The sequence below is a fragment of the Gadus chalcogrammus genome, chromosome 20, assembly GCF_026213295.1.
Source record: "Gadus chalcogrammus isolate NIFS_2021 chromosome 20, NIFS_Gcha_1.0, whole genome shotgun sequence".
Classification (NCBI taxonomy): domain Eukaryota; kingdom Metazoa; phylum Chordata; class Actinopteri; order Gadiformes; family Gadidae; genus Gadus; species Gadus chalcogrammus.
The window spans coordinates 11,446,380-11,457,574 of record NC_079431.1 but is presented as its reverse complement, the minus strand read 5'-3'; positions in this window follow the sequence as shown (position 1 = coordinate 11,457,574).

The following is an 11,195-nucleotide window of genomic DNA, read 5'->3' as shown; positions in this document are numbered from 1 at the left end:
TTTGGGATTGGGGAGCGGAACGACTTTAAGCAGAGGTTGTACAAGATGCAATTCTTGTTTATTTAGTTAAAAAATCCTAGTGTGTGTGCATATGTGTGTTTTTGTATGTGGAACTGTGTAAAACACTAACTTGTTTCTCTTCTTATTGAGCAAGCACAACTGGAAGGAAAGGATATTCCTACATGCATCCATCGATGTGTTCCTAGAGACATCGCTCTCTCTTCCTCTCATTGTTCAGTGAAACGGTTCAATTCCTCAAATCAACAAGATGTCAAATCACTCAAATAATCACAGCTATGCCTATGGTACCAAAAAAATCTTCCCAAATTGCCCGGTTCTCCTTCTCGTCCACCGTGTAACCGGCTCAGCTCAGGGTTCCTTCTGACGTATCAAAGAGTTTGCCAGAGTGTTAGGTGTGTTCAGAAGCATGATGAAGGTGAAGTCCTCTTCCTCGTGTTGTTGAGGCGGTCGGCAGCGGCGGAGAAAAACAATCCCAAGAGGAGCACAATTCTGCAGCATTTACTTACAGGTCCACATCAACAAATGTTGCAGAATAGTTCAGCTCTTGAAATTAAAGAGGTGGCATAAAGCAGATGCGCGGGATGAGGGAGCTTGGCCATAGAAGCTGGCCGGGCTGCGGGCCGGACAGAGGGACGGCAGATGCATGCTGCCTACCAATCACATGTGCACAAACACACACAAAAGCACGCGCACATACGCACACTCAACCTAAGTAGTAATTCACAAGATGCTCACTGCGGTGTAAAAAATGATCATAAAACCACTTTGAGATGTAGATTTTTGTGTCGACCGCTAATAAACTATTTCCTGCCGTAATACTTGAAAGAAAACCATAGAATAGATCACACATGCATGCATGCGTGCGGCATTTCACCTAGAAGTAGTTCAAGTACATCACACTCTCAAATCCCCGGACCTTTAACCATCACTTCTGCAATTAGCAATGGTGTCGGTCTCCAATTGAAGAGCCCTCCTCACTGCATCTCTCTTGCTCCGTCACTCTCAATATTTCTCCTCTCCAACACGCTCTTCTCATCTCTTCATTAGTCGATATTTGTGTTTGATTTACACTCTAGGATTAGTGTCAGAGAATGGTGTTGTCAGCCTAATGATGTCAGGGAGAGGTGGTGGGGAGAGTGTGACATCCTCTGCGAGAACTTTCCTTAACTTTCACTCTTCTCGTTTCGTATTTTTTCATTGAAACACCTATCTTTGTTTCCAGAGGCATCAGATCGGATCCTGTTACTAACTGGGAGGTTTTCTGAACTCCATGGCTTACCTGTAACTGATTGGTCAGCCTTCAACCAATCAAAGTGGTCGTACGGGCTTAATGCGATGTCAGTGCAACAATCAGACCAAAATTATATTGAGCCTTTTAGTGGAAATATGTGTTTACAAAAATGTAATGCTTTTGAAACAATTTGATGCATACTATTTATACTATTTATATAACATAGCTTGTCACCTTCCTATCTAGTGCAACAGTGGAAACAGATGCGTGAACAGCAATTCCATAGCCCAATATATCAATCAGTCAAACTGAACAGGGTAAATTATTATTATTACCCCCCTGAAGAAGAACAATTCACATTGATGGGAACTGTGTAACAAACTGAGTAACAAAGAAATACAAAAGTAAAAAATATTTAAATAATTGCCCATAGCATAAAGACAAAATAAAGGCATTTAGGATATACAACGTAAATGCAGAGGAGATGTCGTTAAACACAGACACTGTTGGGTGTAGCCTATTCATTGGCAGATGACTATATATATATCAGTAACATTATCAGAGCAGGAGATCTACCCCACAGACACCTTTTAATGGTCCCTTCAGAGGTCAGCCTTTAGGAGTTGTTAAGAGACGTATTTTATGTGGCCCAGGTGAAACAACCGTAGTAAACCTCTCAAATACTACTACATATACTGCTACCAGCAAGCCTATCCAGTAATCAAGAGGGGACAAAATATAAAGAGAAAAGAGAAGGGAGGGCAGAATTTGCTCACTAAATCATGACTTCTACAATGCAGTGCTCCATGGGGGACTGGGGATCTCCCATAAACCTTTGCTCTAATGGTTGAACACGACCCGCCAAGACTATTCACTGGCTTCATTTTCTACAAGTCTGCATTCATTATTGTGCTTGTAAGACATTAGCCACTGATCCAAAGTATCAAGCAGCACTAGACTTTACAACGTAATGAGGGGCCATTTTGACAGGTGATATATTCTATTCCTAAGGAATTAATGATTGTCACAGTAGAGAAATGAATATATTTTATCATTTATAATGACATATTTTCCTTTTTATCCTTCTTTAACTTCTACCTTTCAAGTTAAAGGGTGAACAGAACAGAACTTCTAGTTAAAGGCAGAATTCTGCTGTGAAAGTCACTGTGCTTTCATGCTTTTGTAGCATCTAGCAACTCACTCTGAAACACGAAAAATTAAGTATAACCAATCACGTACTTGCTAAAGATACTGAGGGAAAAATTTACCAAAATTCAAAGCAAAATGAATGTAAAGAAATGTATAGCATACTGTGCATCATCAAGTGGAAGCTGCTTTCAACTAAATACTTGGGAGGCATATCAAGCTTCAAACTTTTCTTTCTTCTTCCGTTCTGCACTGAAGGTAAGTTATTGGTACGTCTCTCACGCCCCGTGCCCACTACCTCCGTCAGTTGTCCGTTGCCCATTGACTTTGAATGGGGACGGTCGCGCAATGCATTGTGGATCCGTCAGTTGACTTGGAGCGTTCGCCACCGTCAAAAAGTTGAAAAATGTTCAACTTTTTCGGCAGCGACGGATCCGTCATCCAATCAGATCGCGTATGCAAATTTAAGCACTGTGACGCGACTCGGGCTCTGACGATACTGGAAAGTGGGAAAGCGGGTAATTTTGCCTCGCAACAAGCAGGAAGAAGCGGGAAGAACCCGGCGAACCGATTTGATTGGCTGACGGTTGCCTCTGCAAAGACTACTCCCCCATCCGTCAGCCACGCCTTCCCACGTCCGTTGACTGACGGTGCAGTGGGCACGAGGCGTTACAGACATATGGCCATTAGCAGGGATAAAGTGCCCTTGTTTACTGACATGGATAAGGGAGGCATTCAGAGTGAAAGGAAAGAGGAGTGAAGAAAGTACGTGCGCACATTTGAGTGTGTGTGTGTGATTGTGGGTGAGTGCGTGTGTGCATGCGTGCGTGGGTGGTTGGGTGCGTGCATGCGTGTGTGTGTGCTTGCGTACGCGCATGCTCAAACACTTTCAAAGGTTGTTTAAGTATCGGCTGGTGCCTTCATCAGCAAAACCCCAATCACAGACCGTCTCCCAACTATAAAATTACCAATTTTTTGGACGTTGAATGCGCCTCTCCATTACAACCTGAAGGTATAGAAAGAAACGCCTCGTCTGAAGATAAGAGCAATGTGAGATGAGAGATGCCAACTACACTGGAAAAAGCCTTCTGTTGAACCAATTAAAAAAAACAAGGGTAATGGTTCACATCTATATTACATAACTTGAGCCAATGACAAATATATAGCTTGCCTCAAACAATATTTCCTATGTTCATAAAAACAAAATAATACAACTTGGCACCAAGTATAATTCTATTCTTTGAATGAAGTTAATACATTTAAATCGTATGTTAAATCCTAAACAAAAAAATATTGATTCACTCCAACAATTGTTTCTCATTTAAGAAATATCTATCAGAAATAATTTTTTTTATCCAATCAAAATGTTTACAATTTAATCAAACATTTTTTTCTCATTGAAACATGAACATTTTTAAACATAACATATTTTAGTATACATCATCATTTCCCGCTCGGCTCTCGCCGCTTCATGGCCTTGGGGCGCTTCTGTCTGGATTCGACATCACATCGCGACATCAGTCAGGGTAAGGTGTATTGTCAAAGACACCTCGATACTCTGCTTGGTGAAGCCGGGGATCGAACCAACAACCTTCACGTTACCAGCCAACCCGCTCTACCACCTGAGCTACTGCCGCCACACAATATACAATATATATTAACAATCTAAATCGCAGAGTTAGACCTACTCCAGACCTCCCTCCAGACACAGACGGACTGTCCTAGCTCACAGAACCAGTGAGTCATCGTCACTCTGGTCAAGGCTAGTGCTTTCACCTCAAAAAGTCGCCAAAAGTCACCAATAGCAGCTGAAAAAGAAGCTAGATTTGTCGCTTGTCGCTGTTTTGAAAAAAAGTCGCCAAAGGGGTCTGAAAAGTAGCTAAATATAGCGACAAAATCGCTAAGTTGGCAACACTGCGGTTTGGTCCAGTAGTCGTAAGCGTCTTTGTATTTAATGCGCATGCGCAGGCTTGTACGTAACCTTGAAATTGTACATTTGTCTGAACAAATATTTCTAAATTGAGCTCCTAATCAAAAATAACAGTGTTTTAGGAAGAAAACCAAAAAAATGTATTTGGATTGAATGACAAAATTATTAATCAGTTGAATACACAACCTTAAAATTTTACATTTGTCAAAATGGATATTTCTTAATTGAGCTCCTAATTAAAAATATCTATATTTCACAGTATTTTGAAATAAAAAAAAGTTATTTTAAAAATAAAACAAAAAATGTTTATTTGAATTACAAAATAATAATCAGATGAAGTACGGCTTAAAACCCTTTTTCCAGTTTAGTGAGTGGTGTAAGCGGACACATCTAGGAGCAGATGGCAGGGTGGCTGAATGTACGACAGTTTTGCAGGTGTGTGTCTGTGTGTGCATTTGTGTGGTTGTGTGTACTACACCAGACTCGACAAGGCTGTCCTTCAGACTGCTAACATAGTGTTTCATGTCAGCTTACGGGAGGAAGCTAAAAACAGCGTGCTGCGGCTGCTTGATTAGCTTGACAAATCTGCTCTGGAATTTCAACCTTAATTGTGGCATAGTGGGATGCCTAAGAAAGACGCGCTTAAAAAATCACTTCTAAAGGTAACAGTTTTTCCACATAAATCCAATATGACCACAGAAGGAAGGGAAAACCAAAAGGAACTCCAAGAAGTAGGGACGCATTGTGCTTTCCAAAGGCATAATCACAGTACCAGAGATTTCTGAAATAAATTAAATGATGAATGATACACAAAGGCAAAAAAAGGCAGATGACGAGGAGTGTTTCAAATAACTTTTAAAGATAAGCACCACTTACCATCACAATTTTATGACTCACGATCTTCCAACTAAAGGTGGTAACACAATCTCAGAGAAACAGAGATTGTGATTATGAATCATGAGACTGTGGTGGTTAGTGGTGCTTATCTTACCACTTTATTAAGATTAGCACTTAAACACAAATTGGAAATCCGTACCTCTGTCTAGTATGGATGTTGATAGATGCTTACATTTAGTTTGTTTTCCAAATACGGTTCATAGAAGAAAGAGAAAAGTGGTTTCTAAGGTCTAAAGCTTCCCCCCCCCCCCCCCCCCCCCAAGTAATCTATACGGTACATGTATTTACCAAACAACCTCCCAACCGTCCACCCATCCATCGTGCAGGTCCGGGTCGGCAGGACTGACTTTGTCCAAATGCTTTTGAATCTGAAGGAGCAGCCATCAGAGACTCTGACAGCTAATGATAGCCAACGCTTGCACAATTGATAGGACCTCTCCGTCTTCCAAACACAGAGCAGGCAGAGCAGGCAGAGTCAACACTTTTATTACAGCCTGCTGTAATGTATTGCATTATGGGTAAAATGTGATAGTAGTGGTGGTAGTAGTTTGATAGCAAATCGGTAGTAAATATAATAGCTTGACGCAAGTGGTGGCACTTGCGTTTTTTTTCATGTTTGCATGTTTAGGTCATGATATTCTCAGATGGTCTATCTATTCTCCATTTGTAAAGCCGGAATAATACTGTAATGTGCCACAGATGACATGAATGGTAGAGTATGACTAGCCCTCTTACATTAGACATGTAGAGTCACAGAGCAAAACTATCTTAGAAAATACACCACAAACACACATACACACACACACATACACGCAAACACACACAAGAACACACACACACACACACACACACACACACACACACACACACTCCCACACACACACCCACACCCACACACAAACAAACACACACGCAAACAGATCAGTGAAGGTATAAAATATTCCACTCAGCCAGTGTAATAGTGTTCAATGTCCAACATTAGCTGCAATAAGGCCACTTCCTGATGCAGTGACACACACCAATCCCATTTCCAGCAGGGTTTCTTTCTGCAATGCTCTGAAAGCTAATTTGAGGAACAAGAAAGCCAGGACACATGAAAAACAATTGCCTTAAATGTCAGTTACAGGTTGGGGGAGAGACAAACATAAGACAATCCATGCAATCCTAGAAAAAAAACACTAAACTAAATAATTAGGACAAAAAACAAAGAGGTTTCAATATGAATAATTGTATCCGCAGGTGGGCTTCTGTATAAACGGAATGACATCACACAGACCCCATCTGGACGGATGAAGGGACGTTGACATTTTGGTACTGTTTGTATTTTGGGTAAACTGAGCTAGACTTCAAAGGGTGCAGGATGACACAGGACAGTGTAGAATCAGAAACTCATAAAATCACAGCCGTACTCTATACTCCGTACTCATCTCCCGAGCTTCTCTGGGGGGACAGCGCTTGGCTCACAGTGAGGCGCTAGGAATCCAAACATTGCTCTCAAAAATTGCATAATCAACTTGGAGCTATTGTATTACCTCCAGAGTGGGGGTGTCCTTTGCTCCGGTGCGACTCGTGTTAACGGAACACAGTGGGTTAGCTAATGTGCTCGCCCCGATCAATACATCATACCTGAATACATCAGCTCCCTGTGAGGGGCAAAATGAAACCAGCGCTCTCCCTGTGTGCTCGTGTGAGAGAGAGTGTGCGTGTGCACACCTGTGCACTCAAGCGTGCCCATGTACGTGTTTAGTTTTGCGTGTGCCCCATCGATCCGCTGTTAATTCCAGCAATGTGTGTACAGTATGCCAGGGTTCACCTTATGCATATCATTTGAAATCGATTACGGTCCCTGTATTACTATGGTTATCCCTGTGTTTATGTTTTTTGCTGCCGGCCTTCCGCGCGCCTGCTAGCGACGGATCTATTCCATGCCAGCCTCCTTGCAGCTCGCTAATCATGTTGACTGCCAGCTCCCAAATTAAGGCTGTCACCACCGCAGCTGGACAATCGCGCCTGGTGCAATTTATCTCCCGATACGTTAAGTGGATCCACGGTGAAAGGCCTGCCGATCACAGTTTGTCATGTGGAACCTGTCAGGTGGCAAAGTGGTGGCTGTGTGGGTGGACAAGGGGTTGACTGGTATTGGGGGGGTGTCGTGTCAAACACAGGCTTGGGGAAACGCAGGCGCTATAATGGTGGTCACACAATGGTGTCGCGGCTAGGAGTTAGTCACACACTTATTTGCCACTCAAATGGTTCCGAAATAAACCACGGCAATATTGGCTGTGTTTACACAACAGACAGATCTGTAGATACTACAGCCATTCGGGATGAAAGCAAAACACATCTGTTTACACCAACGGCAGAACACACTCCTAGCCCACCCGTCACATGACTTAAGTCCTTTCAGCCAACTTTTCTCCTATGTCCGAAAGAGACCAATGGTAAGGAAGGATACCAGTAAAATGAGAAACACTCATTGCAGACCTTATTGCCTGAATCTTGTGAAAAAGGTCATTCCCTCTGACATCAAATCACACTGACAAATGACCTACTGAGGTATGTATGTATGTATGTATGTTTGTATGTATGTGTGTGTGTGTGTGTGTGTGTGTGTGTGTGTGTGTGTGTGTGTGTGTGTGTGTGTGTGTGTGTGTGTGTGTGTGTGTGTGTGTGTGTGTGTGTGTGTGTGTGTGCCTGCATATGTGTGCGCTTCTGTGTCTGTATGTGTCTGTATATCTGTGTGCTTCTGTGTACACTGTGTGCATTGTTTGTGTGCGGTGTATGCATTTGAATGTGCATGTGTATGCATGTGTGAGCATGTGAATGCATGTGTATGTGTCTGTCTGTAGGGTAGCAGGCATCCTGACCGACCAGACATCTGTGTGATTGCGAGGAGACAGCAGATTGGGTTTTCAGAACGGCTGAGCTTCCTGCCGCTATGCTGGAGATGAGGAACAAATGGCCCTTGATTGCATATGATCCCCACAACTACAAGGTGTGCTGGGGTGGAATGTGAAAGCAGAACTGTAAAACTGTCTGCAAGGAAATGAAAGCTATGTGTTGATGAAATTGCCACCAGGTTCAGTTTTGCCAGCACAAGTGAAAAAAATAAGTCGCCAAAAATCTATAGTCTGAGACTAAATCTATTTTATTATGTTTATTTTTTTAAGTGTTAACCAGAGCATTTCCACCTAAATGGTGTTAATGAATGAATATCATGTGGTAGATGCTGTAATTTTCATGTGTCTGACTAATTTACAAACCTTATTAAAAAGTACAATATTTCTACAATGAGGCTCTTGTGATACACACACACACACACACACACACACACACACACACACACACACACACACACACACACACACACACACACACACACACACACACACACACACACACACACACACACACACACACACACACACACACACACACACACACACAACGTATTCCCAGTAAAACCACTAATCCTTAGGGAGGGCCGATGCGGTGTTCATGTGATAACGAGACATCTGTAACCAGTTGTTAAAAAAACGAAGTGCCTCATACAAAAGCATCGGCTCGGAGCACTAAAACACATACATCAAGGTTAGCCCTGCGCACGGCAACCCACGTTTAATTGTATCCCAGCTCACTTCACTGGGGGCTATAGTAAACGTCCGTGTTTGTACACGGCCCAGGTGAGCAGACAGATGGAAGTGATGGAGTAGGGGGAGGACGATGTTCTACTGCAGACGGAGGCTGCTTTGAAATGCTAATGCCGAGCTACAAGGGGGTGGACGAGCAGCGCCGGACTCGACCGCCTTGACCCAGAGTCCCAGAGCAGAAACACGCAGTTCCCCGCACGCCCACACATGTACCCTCGCACCAGCATACACACACACACACATACATGCGCACACACACACACACATGCAATCATGCATGTACAACAAATGCAAACAGACAAGCGTGGAGTTGGGGGGAACGCACTCCCAAATGTGCTTTGTCCCCCTATTCCCCTGGTCGTCACAGTCACACACTCTACCCAAGCAGTGGGGTGGGGGGATCTCCCAAAGGCTCAGAGGCAAGCTGAGAGTGACAAAGACAACTGAGCAAACTTCCTCCCTTAATGTCGACGGTGGACAACAACATACAGTAGTGTAGGCCTGCTGCCCTATTCAGCTACTCACATCTCATGCAGCAGGCACACTTATTCTTAAAAATAATACTGTTGTTAGCTGTTGTCAGCTGTACAAAGTGGTAGCACTAGAACAGAGACACGGAAACACATACACACACAGCAAGTGAGAACATGATCTCACGGTAAATGTATTTCCATTCGTACTAGTGTTTTGATAGTATTGTTTTTATTTTTTTTTCAAATTCCTCCGCGTACCACTTGATAGCGCATCGCGTACCACCAGTGAACACCAGTGAACACACATACCATCGTTTGAGAAACACTTGCACTAAGGGCATGATTTCTATGCACGTGGATGTGTGTGTCTGTGAGTTTGCGTGTGTGGGAGAGAGAGCGAGCGCGAGAGTGAGAGGTTTTCTTAAGACCAATAAGTGTTTTTAAGACCAAGGACATGAGCACATGTTTGTTTTAACGTAGTGTCTGAGAGTGTTAGAGATATCATTGGTTAAGGGATTCTTTCACAGATTGTTGCTCCGAAAAGAACACTGTGTGTCGTTATTATAATGAGAATTATCTTTTGAGTATTACGGCTATGGAGGGGGAGAAGTGCAGGAAGAAGAAAGTGGTGAGAAGAACGAGTACCAGAGGGTTATTTTTTGATCTGCCCACCCGATTAAATCTTGTGCATCTATATGTGCTTGTGTGGGTGAGTGTGTTTGTGTGTAATGATGTTTTGTGTGTGTTCAGGTGAGTGTGTGTGCAATGCATGGGTGTGATGTGGATGTGTTTGTGTGTATGTGTGTGTGTGTGTGTGTGTGTGTGTGTGTGTGTGTGTGTGTGTGTGTGCATGCAGGTGGGTTCACGTGCATGCGGATGTGTTTGTGTCAATGTGTGTGTTTTTGTGTGTCTGTGAGTGTGTCTGTGTTTGTGTGTCTGTGTTTGTGTATTTGTGTGTGCGTTCAGGTGAGTGTGTGTGGATGTGCATGCATGCGGAAGTGTGTGTGTGTGTGTGTGTGTGTGTGTGTGTGTGTGTGTGTGTGTGTGTGTGTGTGTGTGTGTGTGTGTGTGTGTGTGTGTGTGTGTGTGTGTGTGTGTGTGTTTGTGTGTGCTGTTGTCAGTGTTTCAAGGCAGAGCGGACAGACGGTGGTCAGCTGGAGCGGGTTGGGTCTGGGGTCTCGTGCCTTGACCCCTGAAGGGCCCGCATGGCCTCTAACACTTGTAGTGTTAATCACTCTCAAAGAGCCTGTCGTGGTGGTGTCACGGCCAGAGGGGTTCTCCCAAATACTGATACACAACGAGGGAGGGAAAAGAGACCATCACACATTCATTCATAAAAAAAAACGAAAATTGTACAAAAACCTTTCGGATAAATGTGCATATTTAAAAAGTAAATACAAAGTACAGATTGGAATGTAAACAAAATATCAATGAAATGACCTAGAGTGGAGTTGTTGCATGCGTGTCTCTTCATGACTATTCTACAGCCGCAACTTTTTATATGTTTATATATATGTGTATCCTGCTAATGATTATTATTGACTTCAGCAGTAATGTACTCAAAAGGACAACACCTTATTGTAGGAGTCGAACACTTCTTGGTCAGCGAAGAGAGAACCCTTTACAGATATTATGGCTCAGCGAACCACAACAATATCAGCCACTCATGACTAATAACAATTAGCAACGTTATTTTTCATTTGAATGCTTAGCTGGAATTTCTTGATTAAAATGGGTTATTCATTATGTTATTCAAGGAAGCCAAAAGCAATGTAAAATTAGGTTTAATGCTAGTTGTGGTTACAATCCATGTCCGATCATACCTGGCTGTAATTTAAATACAAGAG